This window comes from Bombyx mandarina, chromosome A1 (assembly GCF_030267445.1).
Source record: "Bombyx mandarina strain Sakado chromosome A1, ASM3026744v2".
In the NCBI taxonomy this organism is placed as follows: domain Eukaryota; kingdom Metazoa; phylum Arthropoda; class Insecta; order Lepidoptera; family Bombycidae; genus Bombyx; species Bombyx mandarina.
The window spans coordinates 11,794,287-11,813,871 of record NC_143234.1 but is presented as its reverse complement, the minus strand read 5'-3'; the positions used below and the strand labels follow the sequence as shown (position 1 = coordinate 11,813,871).

At 40.5% G+C, this 19,585-nt stretch overlaps 1 protein-coding gene across 2 annotated transcripts in view; it reads right to left on the bottom strand.

The window, feature by feature from the left end:
• Positions 1 to 19,585, bottom strand: part of kek5 (leucine-rich repeat, immunoglobulin-like domain-containing kekkon 5 protein) — a 248,501-nt gene that overhangs the window by 102,654 nt on the left and 126,262 nt on the right. Inside the window, exon 2 of one of the 2 annotated variants that reach the window (XM_089739707.1) lies at positions 3,241 to 3,290. The exons of the other annotated variant lie outside the window; for it this stretch is intronic. The gene's annotated coding sequence lies outside the window, so the exon portion shown is untranslated. The remainder of the gene's footprint in view (positions 1 to 3,240; positions 3,291 to 19,585) is intronic. 2 annotated transcript variants of the gene reach the window in all.

Genomic DNA, 19,585 nt, shown 5'->3' with positions numbered 1-19,585 from the left:
ACTCATTGTACTGTAAAAATGGAGACCTTAGAACTCATGTCTCAAGGTGGGTGGCGACATTTATGTTGTAGTTGTATATGGGCTCCGGTAATCACACCAGTAGGGTCACGTGTTCGTACACCCATCTATGCAAAAAAACAATTAATAGTTTAAAAAAACTAACAAAATACGCTTTCATAGAAAATCCAACTAAAAAATAGAAAATAAATTTTAATAAATTTCAATTAAAAATAGTGTAAGAAAAAATGATTTTATTGTAAAAAAGCGGGGGGTGGATGGTATAAGTAGTTATAAATATTTTATGAACAGATATGAGTAGAAGGGTTATTTTGAAAATATCCTAAAAACCACCCCACGCTTTTTCAAATCATTTTTTCTTACACTATTTTTAATTCAAATTTATTAAAATTTATTTTCTATTTTTAGTTTAATTTTCTATAAAAGCGTATTTTGTAGTTTTATTTACATTATTTGTTATTTTCCTTTTTTTAATTTAATTTCAATTTTTTCAATATTTTTTTTAATTGTCATCGGTCCTTAATAAGTATCCCAAATTTCGAGTTATCCGACGTTTTGAAGGGGGTCAAAATCATGTTCAAAGATTTCGTTACAAACATACATACGTCTGAAGCTAATAAAAGCGTATTAATAATAACGTATTTAAGAAAAAAAAACACAATTTTTTATAATTCCAAAAACAACAGCATTCCTTTTTTTTTTTTTTTTGTCAGGGTGAAATCACCGGCTTCCGCCCTCCACTGGGGATGGAGGGCGGGGCATGTCGGAGTTGAACCGACTAAAACCTCCTGTCGCTCAACAACCAGCATCCAAACCTCGCATGAGACAGAACTCATGAAAAGGCAAAGGGGGGAAAGTGAAGCGTTTAGTGCGGAGCACATCTCTCCCATCACCCTCCCCCTCGGGACGCCGGACTGGCGGTCGTCGGCGCCACGACCACCAGGTCGTCGGCGCCACGACCACCAGTCCTCTCGGTCGGCAGGCTATCCGAAGCCCGCCTAGATGGCGCCGGTTAGAATGGTCTACCCTCGGAATACCCCGCTGGCTCTGAACCAGCGTGGGTTGAGGATAGCCGGCCTTCCATCACCCGGACGCTCTTGCATAAAACGCGTGCAGAGCGCTTGCACGTCATCTTCTTAGGTCCCCTTCGCCGGTCCCCAGGCCGACATGTGAGAGAGACCCGAAACACTTAGAGGGCCAGGGCTTGGGCGAAATCCGCCTCCCTGGCCCCCGCTCGACGGCGGCGGGCCTGCGCGTCTCGCTCGCGCCCTGCCGCCTCCTTCTGCGATGGTGCACTCGCAGAAGTCGAGGATCGCCTTCCACGACTCGTCGTCACCGAGCATTGATGCCACAACACCCGGCAACGACAAGTCGTTTCCTATTTTTGCGACAAGGACACGGCGCCACCCCTCCCATGCGGGGCAGGCGACGAGCGTGTGCTCCGCCGTGTCCAAGTCGCAACCACAATGGTGGCACTCTGCCGTCAGCTCGGCTCCGATCCGGTGCAGGAACTCACCGAAGCAACCATGCCCAGTGAGCACCTGCGTGAGCCGGAAAGTGAGGCGTCCTCTGTCACGATTCACCCAATTCACAAGAACCGGGCGAATCGCCTCGACGGTCCTACGACCAGCCGAAGGATCGGCCAGCCGTCTGGACCATGACTCCAGCAACAGCATTGCTTATCAATATTATGTAGTAAGTACCTCTAATAACAAAAAATATGTTTTGAAATATCAAAGTTACTACAGCTGAAATATTTAATAACACTAAAGTTGTATTATTTATTTGTTTACAGTACTGTGTACTTTCAGGTCGACTAGCGTAAAATCCTAGGATACCCAAATACCTCAATAAGAAAGTTGCGAGTCATTGCCGACACTTGTCTTCCGCTCCTCACTAAGAGATCTCGGCTGCTTTTCATCAGAACATTTATACGAAGTGTGAACAGATTTAGCGGTATATACGCTTCGTTGAGCTCGTAACACGTGGCATTGTACTGTTTATGCTTTTTGACTTTCACCCCGCGCCTGTCAGATATTGAGATGAACAGAGTTGAGAATTATTAAGCTGCTTTCTGACTACGCTATACTATAGTGCCATACAGTATAGCAGCGTATACTTAGCCAATGATGTATAGTACAGTACAGTTTCTTTTATGATTGAAGGATTACTGGTGCCCCGGAGGCCTTTCCAGTTTCACCAGGACAGGTGGGCGAGCAAAGGCTCAGCTTAGAGGGGTGGGATTTGCTAACAGCTGCCCGAGCGCCTCCGAAAGAGACCTAACAACTCAAGAGCAGCTGCTTCGCGGATGAATCTACCGCCGGATCGGAATCGCGACCCGCCGAGAAGATGCGGTGAGAAACTCAGCGGGCTGATGCATGGGTTAGGTTGCACGTCGACCTCTTTGTCGAGTTCAACGAGTAAGTTTACCGGGGTCCCTAAGCCTGCTCCTAATGTTAGAGCTGAAGGCGTCAAATGCAAGGGTTATTGGATTTAGTACAGTACAGTGTGAACGTGTGCTTAACAATGTATGGTGCGCGATTTTGTTGTGCTCTGAGCTATATACTATATGTTATATTATATGTTATCTATATATTAATACGTGAAGAAAAAACTTTGTATCCCTTTTTACGAAAATTGCGCGGACGGAGGAGTATGAAATTTCCCACACTTATAGAAAATATAGAGAAGGAGGGCAGAATGTTAATATTTTTTAAAATTATGCCTAAAAAAACACATTAAATCAATAATTAAAAAAAACATCACACACACTACCATGTATTTGACGCACACACGCATGCATACTATTTATTTACTGTCAAACTTTTGTTCTTGACGTCTGTGGTCAAATTGAGAATAGATTAAATATTTTTTTGTCTTTATTAATATTTTTCTATAGTGTATTCTTGGCGAAATTTGTGATTATTAGAAGTATAATAGTCTTTGAAAATAGAATCATAATAGTGGACAAACTTACAATTTCAATTAATTATAGTCGAATTTCGACTACTGCGGGACCTCTAGTACTACCTATATGTTTAAAGTTATTGCTGTTGCGTTGTCTGTTATTTCAGCATCCGAACCTTTTGTAGTGATAAATACTTCCTATCAATTTGCCGTTTTATGTACCAATTCAGTTTGCAATACGCTACTTTACGATACGCACTAAAGTGTACTGAACGCTTCTCTATTAAATCAACAATCATTAAATCAGAGCATTACCTATTAATTATACTCCTTTATTATTCGGCAACACAAGAAGCAGCTCACATCTGTAACAAATACAAACAAAATATAAATGTTCATGTTTATTTAAGACATTCAATAATCAATCACGAGTTAAATAAACAATAGTTTAAAAAAACTAACAAAATACGCTTTTATAGAAAATCCAACTAAAAAATAGAAAATAAATTTTAATAAATTTGAATTAAAAATAGTGTAAGAAAAAATGATTTTATTGTAAAAAAAGCGTGAAGTTTTTTTCAGGATACTATCAAAATAACCCTTCTACTCATATCTGTTTATAAAATATTTATAACTATTGATACCATGCGCCCCACGCTTTTTTTACAATAAAATCATTTTTTATTACACTTATTTTTAATTCATTTTGAAGGGGGTCAAAATCATGTTCAAAGATTCCGTTACATACTAATAGCATACGTATGAAGCTAATAAAAGCGTATTAAAAAGAGCGCTGGTGGCTTTTTGCTGGGTGGTGGGATTGCTGATAGACTAGACCAGACCAGCTTGTCCGTCCAGCTTGTCCGTCCGGAAAAGCCAGGCGAACTCAAAGGCAGTTTACATCGCGAATATATCTACCACCGGATCATAATTGCGACTTTGATGCTCTCAAGGTGAATGCTTAAAAAAATATTTGAGTATCGTTTTATTTCTTTATATCGCCTTTATTTTAGTTCTACCATCGCAACAGCCGTCGCCAGACCTGAGAACATTCACCAATAACCATAGCAATTGCCATACCAATGCTTCCATCGATATTTATATCACCTGAGAATTCTTTTTTTTTTGCCTATATGGATGGACGAGCTCACCATAGCCCACCTGGTGTTAAGTGGTTACCGGAGCCCATTGACATCTACAACGTAAATGCCGCCACCCATCTGAAGACTCGAGCTCTAGGGTCTCAATATAGTTCGACTCGAGATGGATCGCGGACTCGGCTGAAATTTTGCGTTATTAATAACCTAATATGCGGCGGGTTATGTGTCCCATACTACAACAATTGAATTCAACTAAAGAAATGACGGTCCAAAGATACAAGACTTAAATTAAATATAACTTGTTCATTGAAAGTTATATGAAACTAAATAAGAAATTAAGGAAAAAGCCTTAGTTTTTGTCGCCTATGCGCCATCATCGACATAGCTTCGCTTCAGAATTACAATGGCATATATTGTCTCATCTCATCATATAAAATGACACGACACAAGCGTATAAAATGCTTGTTATCGGAGATGTCTCGTTATCGTCAATAGGACAACACCTCGCGGAATTGAATGCCTAACATCGATACCGGGAATAACTCGGACAAGGTCGCAGGGAATCCAAGGATATCCGAGATAATTTGCGCGTTAAAGAAATCTCTCTGTAACTTCGGGTGGAAAATTATTCAATTCTATTCAAATGTCAATCATCTTCATTGGTACGTGCAGAATCTGAATTTAATACTATCGAAGTCCGATGAGCCTAGGTTCCACCAATGATGAATTGTTCATGTAGCTAAATAACTTTCGAGGACGCATTAGAATCGCTTCATATGTCTGAGAACTCTTGAACTCCAATTCCATCAAAGGCATCCGGTGAAATTTTTACGTGAATTCGAACCTGTGAAGTGTCGTTTGGCATGTCGCCGTAAAAGTCATATTTTTAAAATGGTAAATTGTGATTGTGAAAGAAATCACAGTAGAAGTTCATACATCAGGTAGAAAATGACTGGAGTACGTAAAAAGCAGTCGCTTGAACGCACTGGTAAGCTTGTAGAATAAATTAGCCAGGCCGTATCCTACTGTCGCTCGGGAATCAGGAATCAATTCGCTCTAAAAAGTTCTAAACTAAATGCAGTAAGCACCCAGTGCTATCCAACTAAAATACACGAACGACGTCAAATTCCACCTGCCGCAAGAATAGCATAACCCAGCCTCAAATCCTAAGCTAAACCCATAAAAGTTGAGGAACACAAGCCCCACCCCGGGGAATGTGACCACCGAAGAAAGATATCAATTTATGGGGTACCGGTTTATTGCGATAGTAAAAATAACTTTTGGGTCGTCCGTGCGTTTCGGTCTTCTAAATCCTTTCATCCGGGTCCTGGAAGGGTTTTAGTGCTTTAGTTTTGCTAATGACGATTTGTGGATATTATTTTTTTATTGGCACACGTGAAGAAGGGGCTCGTGGCTGATATTGGTTTAGGGACACAATTAATGCTACTCGAGATCCTCGTGGAAGGCGTGGAGTGTCTTGAGCAATCGTGAAACACTATGACCTGGAGTTTGAACACGTACCCTAGTTTGGTATCGTACTTTCCAAGGGCAGAAACATTTATTTGAGACGATCCGTCATCTCATTTAAGAAATATTAGCGTTCACCGGTGATTCTATAATAGCTATAATATATTTCGGAAATTTAAGTTTATATTATTATTTTTACAATACTCAAGAATATGGTAATAACAATAAAGCCTAGACAGACGTATAGGATTGGCTATCATATCTCACATGATGGTCATAGTGAATAGAAGGAGAGAAATAGAATAGAAAGGAATAGAAATCATCTGAATGCGTGGTAACATCAACTTTGGGTTATCAGATTGTAGCCTCAATGTCTTTGATACGACTGTTCTACCCTACAAACTGGAATAATCATGTATTCATGATAGAAATTCCTTAGACATAGGCAGAACCCACCCGTATGCGCTAGCGATATGTCTTACCCTCAGATAAGCCAAATTTAGTGGCAGGGAACATGTGAAATTTTGTACAGAGAAAATTATTAAGGAGGTGGTGGTAATTGCTTCTGTAGATAAATCAATAGTATTATTCAAAGTTAACCGGAGAGTATTTAATCACTGTCATTGTAATACGTTCGGAAATAACTTTACAGTAGTCGGAAGTGAGGTAGAATGAGTTAATTTACTATAGGGTATAAGAGATAGCCGTTTGATACAAAACACACGGGCCAAAACCAAACCCGGCATCCCATAAAAAACGTTTGGGCTTAATTTATTCGCGAGGTGTTGAGTGGAGTGGATATCTGTTGGACCGTATGTGCTTCTGTGTACCAGCAAAAGGATTATATCCGATGAGCTTATTCGTGGTTCATTACATTTTACGAACGATATTATAAATTGCAATTACATGTCATGTGTTTCGATTTGAAGGGTGGGGCAGCCGTTGTATTGTTAAACTGAGACCTTAGAACTTGCATCTCAAGGTGGGTGGATTTACCTTGTAGATGTCTATAGGCTCCGGTAACTTATCTAAGCAATAAATAATAAAATGGTATATTGGTTTTAACAATGTATTTTCGTACCCACCAATTAAATTAGGTATGAAATAAATATAATTATTTTATGTTGACGAATTTCATCAAACAATATACCTATGCTTTTGTAATACAATTTTATAAAAATATATATTTAGTATATTTTATAAAAAAAATCACTAAGCACATGCATAATGTTGCCTTTGAAAGCAGACGAATCCAAGGCCTGATGGTGAATAGTCATCATCAATGGAATAATGAAGGTACGGTCTATGTTTACAGACTTCAGTCTTCGCGAAGGATACGTCACAGCGCTCAGAAAACATAAACAGACATATATGAGTAGGTGTTCAGATACATAGCGTCATAAATATGATCCTCGAAAGCACACTGGATGCGTGTAGCATTTCCATTGGGATAAGCATGAGCCCTGTCTAGTGACGTGATATGACGATGAACCACCATGACCGGAATCTGGAATATTGTGTGGCGGGTAGCCATCATACAACGCAAGATATTTGACAAATGCCTGAATCTCGCTTACGACATTTTCAAGATAAGCTTGCATATATATATGCCTATGGCATTAAGTCCGCCTTTATACTTTATAGTATAAGAAGTTATAAATAAATAAATAAATATACAAGTTCCGAACAACAACATTCTGACCGTCAGTCTACCGAGCAATCTCACCCGCTCGGTAGAAGATCTTCCCTTCGTCGTTATTCCCAAAATTGTTAGTAAATAATTCAGTTGCCGATTGAGGAATACCATTTACACGGAGCGCTGTGAAGTTATTGTAGCACCGATGAGACCATTGTGTTGGTTTATTGCGGGTACGTGGGCCACGCAATGGAGCCGTAAACCAGAAGTTTCTGATTAGAATTTATAGTGTTCACGTTAATTGGATTTCATGATTTGAAAATTAATTAAAACGTTAAGATGATGGTGAAGAAGCACGTGATGCGTTTTGTCAGTTAATAAGTCATGTGATTCTGTATTCTGAGACCCTAAACATTATTATGGTCACTATTGCGCAAAATGTTAATGTAAAAAAAAAGAAACAACAATTCTGTTTACAAAATTACAGTTTAATTAAAATTATTTTTACATTATCATCTACACCGATTTACGAATTTACACCGACGTAGTTCCGTTTTTTTTATGTCTTAGATGGGTGGATGAGCTCACGGCTCACCTGGTGTTAAATGGTTATCGGCATAGACATCTACAACGTAAATGCCATCACCCACCTAAAGATATGAGTTCTAAAGTCTCAGTTTTTATAGTATAACGGCTGCCCCACGCTTCAAACCGAAAGGCATTACTGCTTTTTTCTATAACTCCATCCATATGTTTTGAAAAAAAAACCATGGTAACCCTAAATTCAAGAGTTCCCTGATCTATGAAGAAAGAAGCCTGCGTTTGTCTGTGGGACATCTATAAAACAAAGTTGTTATAAAACTATGATGTGCATCGTTCTTTATGACTTAAAATAGCATAGTAGAAAAGTTTCTCGTATTTCACAATATCTCTCTTGACTAGCCCTTCCTTGTTCTAAGTATTACTCACGTGTTTGTTATTAGCTGGGAGTGTGTACTTCTGATCGTTTTAATTATTACTTGTTGAGTGCTTTTATTTTGGGCGTTCCTTCGCCTTACTGACGCTAGTTCGACTTTGGAAAAGTATGAATCTGAAACGTGAGCCAATTGAATGTGAATACGTTTTCTTTTTTCAGAATAGACTAGAATAGAATTAGAGCCCATTGAGTTTTTTGCCGGATCTTCTCCGTGAGTCGCGATTCCGATCCGCTGGTAGATTATGCGAAGCACTGCTCTTGCTAGGGCCTGTAATAAATTTTTTTTATTGCTTAGATGGGTGGACGAGCTCACAGCCCACCTGGTGGTAAGTGATTACTGGAGCCCATAGACATCTACAACGTAAATGCGCCAACCACCTTGAGATATAAGTTCTAAGGTCTCAGTATAGTTACAACGGCTACCCCACCCTTCAAACCGAAACGCATTACTGCTTCACGGCAGAAATAGGCGGGGTGGTGGTACCTACCCGTGCGGACTCACAAGAGGTCCTACCACTAGTGAATACGCAAATTATAATTTTGCGGGTTTGATTTTTATTACACGGTGTTATTCCTTCACCGTGGAAGTCAATCGTGAACATTTGTAAAGTACGTATTTCATTAGAAAAATTGGTACCCGCCTGCGGGATTCGAACACCGTTGCATCGCTACCTACGAATGCACCGGACGTCTTATCCTTTAGGCCAGGACGACTTTTAAATAGCAACATCGTCAGGTTTGAGCCTCGTGAGCTCACCTACTTGTGTACTCAGACTGCGTCTGTGGGTTTATTTACTCGTCGAGCCCTTGAGTTGAGTTGAGAGCGACGGCTTCGACGAGAACGATGACCGGAGATCCTCATTGGTTGTCTGCCCACGTTTTAAATATAAATTTTATCAATGTTAAATCATAATAGTAGTAGTTTTAATTACGTCTGCGACTCGCAGTGGGCAAGATCGAGATTGTTTGGTTAGAATTAAAGACGAATAAATAATCGACGAACCTACTCTTTAAGGTTCACTAAAAGTAGCAATAGAACATACGACATTTTTAATATCTACATTAATTAAATAGTTATATGTACTTGTATATATGAAGGGTAATGTATTTCTGTAAATACCCGGAACGGAAACAATTGAACGCGGAACAAGTTACAAGAAAAATATCACAAAATCAAAGGATATTTCGACGTATCCAAAAAAAAAAAAAACAAAGAATCGTAAGAAATATCGTGTGCACAGAAATTTTTATGCTCAGACAGAAATATATTCTCAAAGGAATGAAATCGGGCATCAAAAAGGAAGTCTGCCTTTGTGGAACGTTGAATCTACGGAATACGACTAACGTGATATGAGCGATCGAAAATATTATGTACAATGTTTTTTTTCGGTAATATCGGCTAGCACACATTCGATAAGCAATTGCTGGAAACGAGACCACGCGATACCTTTTTTTTTTTTTTTTTCGGGTGGAGGTCCGAACCTCCTACGAGGTCCCCGCGCAAAAGGGGCGCGCGGCGTATGTGAGACTCAACGATCTGCATGGTGTTGTGAGCAGACCGCGGACCCAAGGATTTTAGGGCCCCACCCACTAAACGACTCCCCTGCACTCTTACACCCGACGTCGCATCCCCTCCGAGGTCAGAACCCGGATGAGGTAGGGGGGTTACCGCGGTCAATACTACAACCAGACGGCGCGGCTCACCCCAAGGACGCCCGGCCGACGGAGCCTTCGAGGCGAATCGAAGGCTCTGAAACGTCGGCCGTCTTGGTACGGCAGCCCGCCAGGCCGCTCAGACGGTGCCGCTGTTGTCCCGGAATACCCCGCTGGACCAGAACCAGCCAGCCGGATCGGGACGCGATACACCGTCGACCGGTCGCTCTATTACTCCACGGCAGCGCGCTAGAGTGCTGGTAGCGCGCCGCGCGGCCTCTACCCCCTCAGGTCGCCCCTTGACTTCACCGGGGGGAGGGCGATACCTAACCAATTCATGTTTACTACTTTTTTTTTATTGCCCTTGTAGGCAGACGAGCATACGGCCCACCTGATAGTGAGTGGTTACCGTCGCCCATGGACTTCAGCAATGCCAGAGGCAGAGCCAAGCCGCTGCCTACCGCTTAATAGTCTCCACAAGCCTCTTTTACAGAAGGATATGTCATAGCGCTCGGGAAACACCGCGGAGGGGAGCTCATTCCATAGCCGGATGGTACGTGGCAAAAAATACCTCTGGAAACGCACTGTCGATGAACGCAGCGGTTCCAGATAATATGAATGAACTCTGCTCCGATGGCGGAAGGTGCGATGATAAATAGGAGATGAGGGGTTCATCTCAAACAATTCCTCAGAGCGCTCCCCATGGAACATACGGTACAAAATACAGAGGGAACCAAAGTCCCTTCGCAGACCCAGAGGTTCTACAAAGGTAGAGGTACTACAATGAGTTCCATATTTAAATGTCCCAAGATATAATTCTCCTATTGAAAACAGGTACGAGATAGTAACAGATATATCATAAACACAAAAAGTCATTTCACATAAATGCTGACTATTATCAGGTTTTCATTTCGGAGTAAGCAGTAACAGTAATGAAGCGATCGAGTGGCGTTTGACATATTATGTTCAATTGGATCCCAATAGAAGTATATGTTGGTTACCTGTTGCGTGTCTGTCGCTATTGTTACGGCTTAATACGCCACGGTAGAATAACGGATCAAAGTGCACTCTGTAAATATTTTAATAAGATATCACGTTTACATAGCTTACGTTCAAGTTACATTTGCTAGAGCCTGGCATTCAATAATTTGCTTTAGTATAATTTGTTCAGGGATGTAACAAATAGGACCGATCTTTTTTTTTTATAGCTTAGTTGGGTGGACGATCTCAGAGCCCACCTGGTGTTAAGTTATTGCCGGAGCCCACAGACATCTACAACGTAAATGCCACCCACCTTGAGATATAAGTTCTAAGGTTTCAGGTATAGTTACAACGGCTGCCCCACTCTTCAAACCGAAACGCGTTACTGCTTCACGGCAGAAATAGGCAAGGTGGTGGTGGTACCCACCCGCGCGGACTCTCAAGAGGTCCTACCACCAGTAAAAAAAGTGTGGCGAGGCTGAAAAAAATGTACGTGTAATTATATAGTACTACGATGTGCAACTTGACCCAGAGACACAAACCGCTGTGGCGCCGTGAATTCGGTTGGTGTTGACCGCGGGAATCCCCCTATTCTGAGCGGGTTCTCACCCAAGTCGGAGATCGGACGTCGGGTGAAAGAATGCAGAAGAGTCGTTTAGTGGGTAGGGTTCTAAATTTCTTCCTTAATCCCTAGGCGCGGGGACCTCGTAGAAGGTCGACTCCCGAAGCGAAGAAAAAAGAGACAATCCACTGAGTTCCCGAGAGAGATCCTGTGATAGTTTCAGTGAATCACTGCACTTGCTAGAGCAAATGTTACGAAATTCTCACATGATGGGCGCCGTGAGCTTATCCACCAGTCAAGTTGGAGCATTGTTGGCAGAGAAAATAGATTAATGCGAACGAAGCCACAAGTGAAAGCTAGTGTTTTTGACTAGTCAGTACATTAGGTTTCGGGAATTGTACTTAACACACAAATTAGGTTCAAATGGAATCTAGACTTAACTTGTCGCAAAAAATGACTTCTGATCATTACTTTTGAAATATTTTTGTGAAACAACGATTTTTTAAATCCCTTTTGCGTTTCGAGCTCCACCTTTGGCCTACGTAAAAACACTATCCTAACAATCGACCCATATCGGGTAGAGAAGTGAAATTGCGACATAAATAACACGGATTCAAACCCCGACCCGAGTGAGCATCGATCAAGCACCGGTTCACGCATAAAGCTATTCTATTTGAAACGATAGGGTCTAAGAAGAATCGATTAATCGGCTTTATACGTTCACTTGCCTTCTGAAATAGAGTTGTACTCAGGATATTATAAGAAATCGATATTTTCCTTTCATAGTAACATTTTCTTAGTAAGTATTACTTATAATCTGTTAGTAACTTAAAAACCTAACACATAACGACTTGACTATTTATAACAATATTAATAATAACGATATACTTGGGGCAGGCGGTGTTGTAAGTTCGCACGGGTTGGTATCACCATTCTGCCTGTTTCTGTCGCGAAGCCGTCATAATGCAAATCTTTAAACGTACACATACACGCGAATTTAATCTGTATAAGCCACAACAATTTCTTAGTCTCCTTCGAAAATAGACTGAGTCGTGCGGACAAATTGATGGTGAGTATTACTCAAGACTAGGTTCGAACTCTATCAGATCCAATAACTCTTGCATTAGATACCTTCAGCTCTAACACTAGGAGTAGGCTGAGGAACCCCGGTAACCGTACTCGTCGAACTCGACAAAGAGGTCGACGTGTAACCTAACCCATGCTTCAGCCCGCTGAGTTTCTCGCCGGATCTTCTCAGTGATATTCTCAATCGGTAAATAGATGTGAAAGGAGTTGCTAAGCAAAAAAAAATATTGTACAAATATTTTGCGTTCGTAATATTCTGACTACTGGTAAAGTTAACTCAAAGATTAACGATAGAAGTGTAAATAACTGGTGACCGGTACCAGAAAGCCAAAATCAATAGCAGCTGACCGATACGGCGGGCTGATATCACTGTACAAACACACAAGTCAAATTCGAAGCTATTTCCTCTTTAAATATTAATATTACACTCAGTGTGTAGATGATATAATGACGAACGCAGATTTTTATTTCAATTAATGTAGGAATATTATTATATATGTAATCATATTATTATTATTTTTTATAGGCAGACGAGCATACTGCCCACCTGATGGTGAGTGGTTACCGTCGCACATGGACGTCAGCAATGCCCTCATGGACGAAAGCAATGCCGCAGTATCAGTGGTGGTGCGTATTTTGAACATGCACTGATAAAAAAAGTTATACAATGCAGTAGACTTGTACTTATGCCTCAAGGAAGCTGGTGGCCTCATGTCGCGATGCTTATAGGCACCGGTAACTAATACCAGAGAGACCGTCAGCTCGACAACCCGTCGATTGAAAATAAATCTCATGCACGGATCTCATCGTCAAATCGACTCAGTCATTCAACAAATCCACCGACAAACAGACAAGCTTTGTTTAAGTTCACACATAATAAGATATTTTCAGATCAGTTACATTAAAGACTTCAAAAGGATTTCAATCATTGATTCGTTTTACCACTATATTAATATCTATTTTTGGTGTTTGTACATTCGGAGAATATTCTTAGCTGTCTTCTTGGTTATTTCCTGGTGGAGCGAATATAAAAGTTATTGAAATTAATTCCGTTCTTAGCGAGCAAGTACCGATCCCTGAGTTGTAACTCCATGCAATTACTAGTGGTAGGATCTCTTGTGAGTCCACACGGGTAGGTACCACCACCCTGTCTATTTCTGCCGTGAAGCAGTAATGCGTTTCGGTTTGAAGGGCGGGGCAGCCGTTGTAACTATACTGAGACCTTATATCTTATATCTCAAGGTGGGTGGCGCATTTACGTTGTGGATGTCTATGGGCTCCAGTAACCACTTAACATCAGGTGGGCTGTGAGCTCGTCCAGCCACCTAAGCAATAAAAAAAAAGTGCAGTCGCGGCATATTTTTTTAAAAAAAAACCTACCTATGCTGATAGCCTTGAGAAGCTATTTCAGATTCGCCATAACACGTAGGTGAGCTCACGGGGCTCAAACCTGACGACGTTGCTAACACGAACCCTAGCAAGAGCCGTGCTTCGCAGAATCTACCACCGGATCGGAAACGCGACCCACTGAGAAGATGTTTTAAGTTAGTGCGGGCCGCGTGAGCGAACTACAATTGCATAGGTCATTACGGGGCGTATGCAAGTTTTGTAGAGTGTCACCTTATATCTAAGGGACAATTTACTTTGCTTGCAAGTCGTCGGATAGAGGAGTCGGCGCTAAACGCGGTGGTGTGTGAACTCTTGTGAGTCCACGCGGGTGGGTACCACCACCCTGCCTATTTCTGCCGTGAAGCAGTTATGCGTTTCGGTTTGAAGGGTGGGGCAGCCGTTGTAACTATACTTGAGACTTTAGAACTTATATCTCAAGGTGGGTGGCGCATTTACGTTGTGGATGTCTATGGGCTCGAGTAACCACTTAACACCAGGAGGGCTGTGAGCTCGTCCACCCATCTAAGCAATAAATAATAAAAAAACTCAATTAGTGATATTTATGAGATCTAGAAAAAAAAAACGATATCGCAGTTTTATTGAATTTTATTTTTTTTAAGAAATACAGACTCACCGCCAACTGCTGACTATTTCACGGCTGACTCTTTGGCGAAGATGGCGGCAGATTTCAAAATTTAAAACCCAAAATCGATCAGTGTACTTAGTGCGAGTTTTTTTATCGTTTCCGATAGCGTAAAAGCTAACTCAAATTTGTATGGAGTTGGAACAGCGACAAAAGTAGACGTAAGTGATTACAATAGAGCATTACTCGTACGCGACAGAGAAATAAGAAGGGGGGTGCTCACTACCTGTGTACACATAGATTTTACTAAAGTGGGTGAACGTCACCAGCTTTTGTGCGATTCGTATAAGGTTGCCTGGTGGTCGGGGCTCTCCCGAATGTGTCATGATTTAAATCTATATACGTATATAAATGGATTGCTGTTCGTTAGTCTCGCTAAAACTCCGGAACGGCTGGACCAATTTGGCTAATTTTGGTCTTGCATTATTTGTGGAAGTCCAGAGAATGTTTAAAAGGTAGATAAATATGAAAATGCTCGGAATTATATAAAAATAACAATTTTCCTTTGATGTGTCCCCCGTCGGACGGATTCCTTTTGATTGTTTTAAGTTTATTTTATTTAGGTCTTTTATTTATCGATTGAGGCACTGCGAAGTCTGCCGGGTCAGCTAGTTGAAAATAAAATTACCCATTTACCTAATTCCTATGAGATTTGGTAGTAAAAGTTCCATTACATTTTTAAGGTGTTAAACTTTCATAAGCAATTTCTTTTCGGCTTTACGAAATAATCGAGGGCCTTCGGCTGTAAAAATAAAGCTTTATTTTCGTAAGTCATTGGAACTTCTACTTAATTAAGTCACGTTTGGAAAGCACGCGATAATAGCGTTTAAGCTACAGAAAATCTCTTTTAACAGAAACTTGTTTGTATAATAAAGTGTATTACGGAATTTTGTTCGTTTTAATAGTAAGCCTCTTGTTAAGCTTGGCCTGAGCTTTTTTAATGAATTGCCTGCCACGATTCGTAACTGACAAAGTGCTTTTACGAGTAAGTTTATAATATTTCGGCCTTATTTGATATTTGAATGGTAATATGAAACTTGCCAAATTTAGTATTTTCTTTGGTTTTCACGACTAGTAAACATGACTAAAACAATATTTAGTTCCTTCCTAGCACCTTCCGTGCGTCACGAACTCTGCAAAAAATTCGAAGCGAACAATTAGTAGCCTTGATCTCAAATGAAGATGTTTCTAATGAATTAAAACAAATAGGGTAGAATTTATGGCGCCAGAACATAAACTGAACAACTTGAGCTCTTAAAGGCAAAATCAAGGTTTGTCATGGCGGGTCACTGCGCACGCATTCTGAGGTAGATCTCAGACGACATCTAGGATGATGCACGTAGAGATGAGGATGTGTCTTTTATTTGCAAACGAAAGAGACCGACTGCGGCCCAATGACTGTCAAACACGACACGAACAAGCGGTTTCAGGCAAACCTTGCCATGACAACGACAGAGTCAATCGTGATAATCACTAGTTATTTCTATAGTGTTTTATGGTTTTCACCATTGAAATTTTGACAGTTGTTATTGACAGTTCACGGAAAGTTTTTATCAGTTAAGCTAAAGCACAAACCTAAACTTTGATTTTTTTCATTAATGCCGGAAACAAATACGAGAAATAATCAGAGCAACCGGACACTAAATTCTAGACAGACTCCGAACGGATTCAAGCCCTGCACCAACCGAAGTCGATGGTTTGTTACTAAACTATCATTTACACATGACATATCAGATGGAAAAGTTTCAGAAATATTACTATATTGAATTCTGAACACAGCGAAACCTCATCGGCTTTTCAAAACCTACAGAATTCCACTAAATATATAAAACGTAAGAATCATAAATTTAATAGTAAATGTTGGACAAAACCCAACAAATTTCTGTATACAATTAACCCAAAACGTAGACAGGTAAAATGTAATAATGTATTTTTCGAACATATGAAAACAATATCGTGTTTACATCTACCCACCCACCCTGTCCTAATTGAGAGCGATTTGATATTTCAGGCGTGCGTGTTTGTTACAATTACGTGTAATTGTTCACGTGTGACAAACAAATATGATTTGGCTACCTATTGTTAGAACTCGACCACGGAAATGTAAAGGGCGGTTCTGGTTTTGGCATTCCTCCTTGCGTCGATAACCCTCAAGCCTGAGAGTCGTGGTTGCCTACTGAGTTTCTCGCCGGATCTTCTCAACGGGTCGCGTTTCCGATCCTGTGGTAGATTCTGTGAAGCACTGCTCTTGCTAGGGCCAGTGTTAGCAATACTCCCGGTTTGAGCCCCATGAGCTCACCTACACGTCAGGAGAAGCTGAAATAGCCTCTCAAGGCTATCAGCATAGCATAGGTAGGGAAAAAAAGGTCGTGGCCACCTCTAAAAACTTTCCTGGATTATCCTGCGCCACTCCTGCCTATCCTCGGCTGTGTGGATAACAACGTAGACTGAAGTGTTGAGAGTGGAGCGTATCTGGTCTGACCAGCGCGTTGGATTTCTGGCTCATGAGTGGATGAGCTCACAGCCCACCTGGTGTTAAGTGATTACTGGAGCCCATAGACATCTACAACGTAAATGCGCCACCCACCTTGAGATATAAGTTCTAAGATCTCAGTATAGTTACAACTGCTGCCCCACCCTTCAAACCGAAACGCATTACTGCTTCACGGCAGAAATAGGCAGGGCGGTGGTACTTACCCGCGCGGACTCACAAGAGGTCCTACCACCAGTGATAAGTTCTTCCGCATACCTTGCCCGTTACCAGCAGCTTTAAATTGTCATTAGTTTTGGAATTGTGGACGTTTAATAATCTGGTTATGCGGTGTTGTGAGGATAATTCATTACGCATAGAGGAGAAACTTAGCTAGCAGCAGAGAAACGTGATTATAGTCATAATGATGAGTGAAATATGTCAAAGTCCGTCGGATGTTACGTTGCTTTCGGAGCTTATAGACATCGCAACGTGAACGCTGTCATTCACTTTGACATATAAGGCGACGATGACCTAACTAATTTGTATACAGACTGGAATACGGATCTTTTACAACAGAATTAGCGGGGAAGGTGAATCTGCCATTTATATTGTATTGTAAGTTTTCATATATGTAATGAGTTGTTTATTGAAACAAAAAAAACAAGTCGTTGCTCTGCAATGAGTTATTTATTTTATTAACTTATTTCTACACTTACAACTATTATAATTATTTTCGAACCTGCAAAGAGAAACAACATTGAAAGCTATTGCTTAAATGTGTAAACCTTTTTATAAATTTGATTTTTTTTATTATTGACGTGTTTAGGGCGACGACGACTGTTTAACATTCGGCCTACAGTATCGAGTATGACTTTGTGCGACAATAGTCACTTGTGCTTATAGTAGAAAGTGAGGGCAGCCTAGTCATGAATTCTCTTGAAATACCATTCCAGTTATTGACATATGCAACACCATGCAAAAAGTTAACCTTTACCATTTCCAGCTAACTAAATAGTAACGTTGCGCCGACATATAGTATTTACATATATGTATCTCTGCCTATTTTCGGTCACCACATCGGTGGCACAAACGACCAACTAATCTGTTCTAAACATAATCTCCTAACAAATTGTATATCAATGTTTACCCGTGACTAATGTATTCGAATTGCACACGTGTTAACCTCCTGTGTGATTAGTGCGAGTTTTTGAACGTCTCGATCGCGTGAAAGTTAACCCAAATAACTAAGGGAAGCTGTTCCAACTCTATACAAATTTGAGTTTATTGTACGCGATCTAGAAGTTGAAGAAGAACCCACCATTAAAAATGCATCGATGTTACGCGGTAGAAATAGGCAAGATGGTGGTGCATTGTCCGCTGTATCTCTTGGTAGTTAGGCAACACCCACGGGAAAAATGGGGAGATCTTATGCTAGATAGATATTACACAGTTGTAGACCGAATTGTAGTAAGTTTTTAAGTCCAAAGCAAACAAACTCCGAAAGTTACTGCCAGCAATTTGATTAATTATACGCATAATATTAACTTCATTTAATCAAGAATAAATGCTTAATCACTTAATTGGTCCACGGCAAAACATTAGAAACTAAATGTAATTTTTTTAGATGAAAAAATAATCTTACAGCAGTGTTTTGTCAGATTTAGGACTTATCTTTTTTAATTGCATAGTTGGATAAACAAGCTCATGTTCATAATTCCTATGCTGTTATTCATATACGACATACAGTTCTCCAATAGCTTTCAATTGCTACCCAAATAAGAATGTTTTGAAAATCAGAACATGAATACCGTTAGCCACTGGTCCTAATTAGTATTTTGATAAGGACTCTGTGTTCCAATGATTGAAAAGGGTTATTATTTCCTGGAAGAACTAGGTAGAATAGTGGTATCCATCCTGAGAGTTACTAATCAAGAAAGCATCGAATAGTGTTCCTTTAAAAAAATTGTGCCAAATATCGGTAACTGCCGAAGACTCTATCCAAATCGCATTTCAAGAGGAACATGTCAAGGCGAGCTATTTAAGGACATCCTGCCAGGTTTTTCGTCAGCTCAATAGTTCCTTATTGTTAACAAGTTTGTTTAAACCATATTTTCACATTTACAAACTATGTATTTTACTGTATCATCATCCGTACTGCGTGATGCTTCCAGAGTTTTAAAACAATAAAATAGTCAAAACTAAGTTTAAATTGTCTTCTAAGATTTGTTTACGTAGTCCCTATTGAAGCGAGAAGGAGAAGATTTCAAAACAGTGGGTGCAATATTTAACAAATCCATTCTGTCAATAAAAACTAGTCGAAATAAACCAACAGCGCAGCGGTAGGGGTCATTTACACGGGCCCCTAATCGCGGATAGGGCCGTGAAATGCGTTTCGTTGCCTAAGAGGGGTAAAAAGTGCAGTTGTAAGAACAGATGGGGTGGTTCTGACAAAAACAGGGGCGGGCTATTGAATAGACAAATTCTTTGGGCGCGGACTTGATAGACGACTGTTACACCATCGAAGGCAGATATGCAATTCGCTTTTTTACTGACGTAATTGTGTAGATACGGTCACAGTGCGCTCTTTCATTAAGAAAGTCAATGTTTAGTTTTCATGAACACAAAGAGATAGATATTTCTTGAACTCCTCGTGGTAGACGTACCACTTATCATTTATCGAACCTTACTGGTACT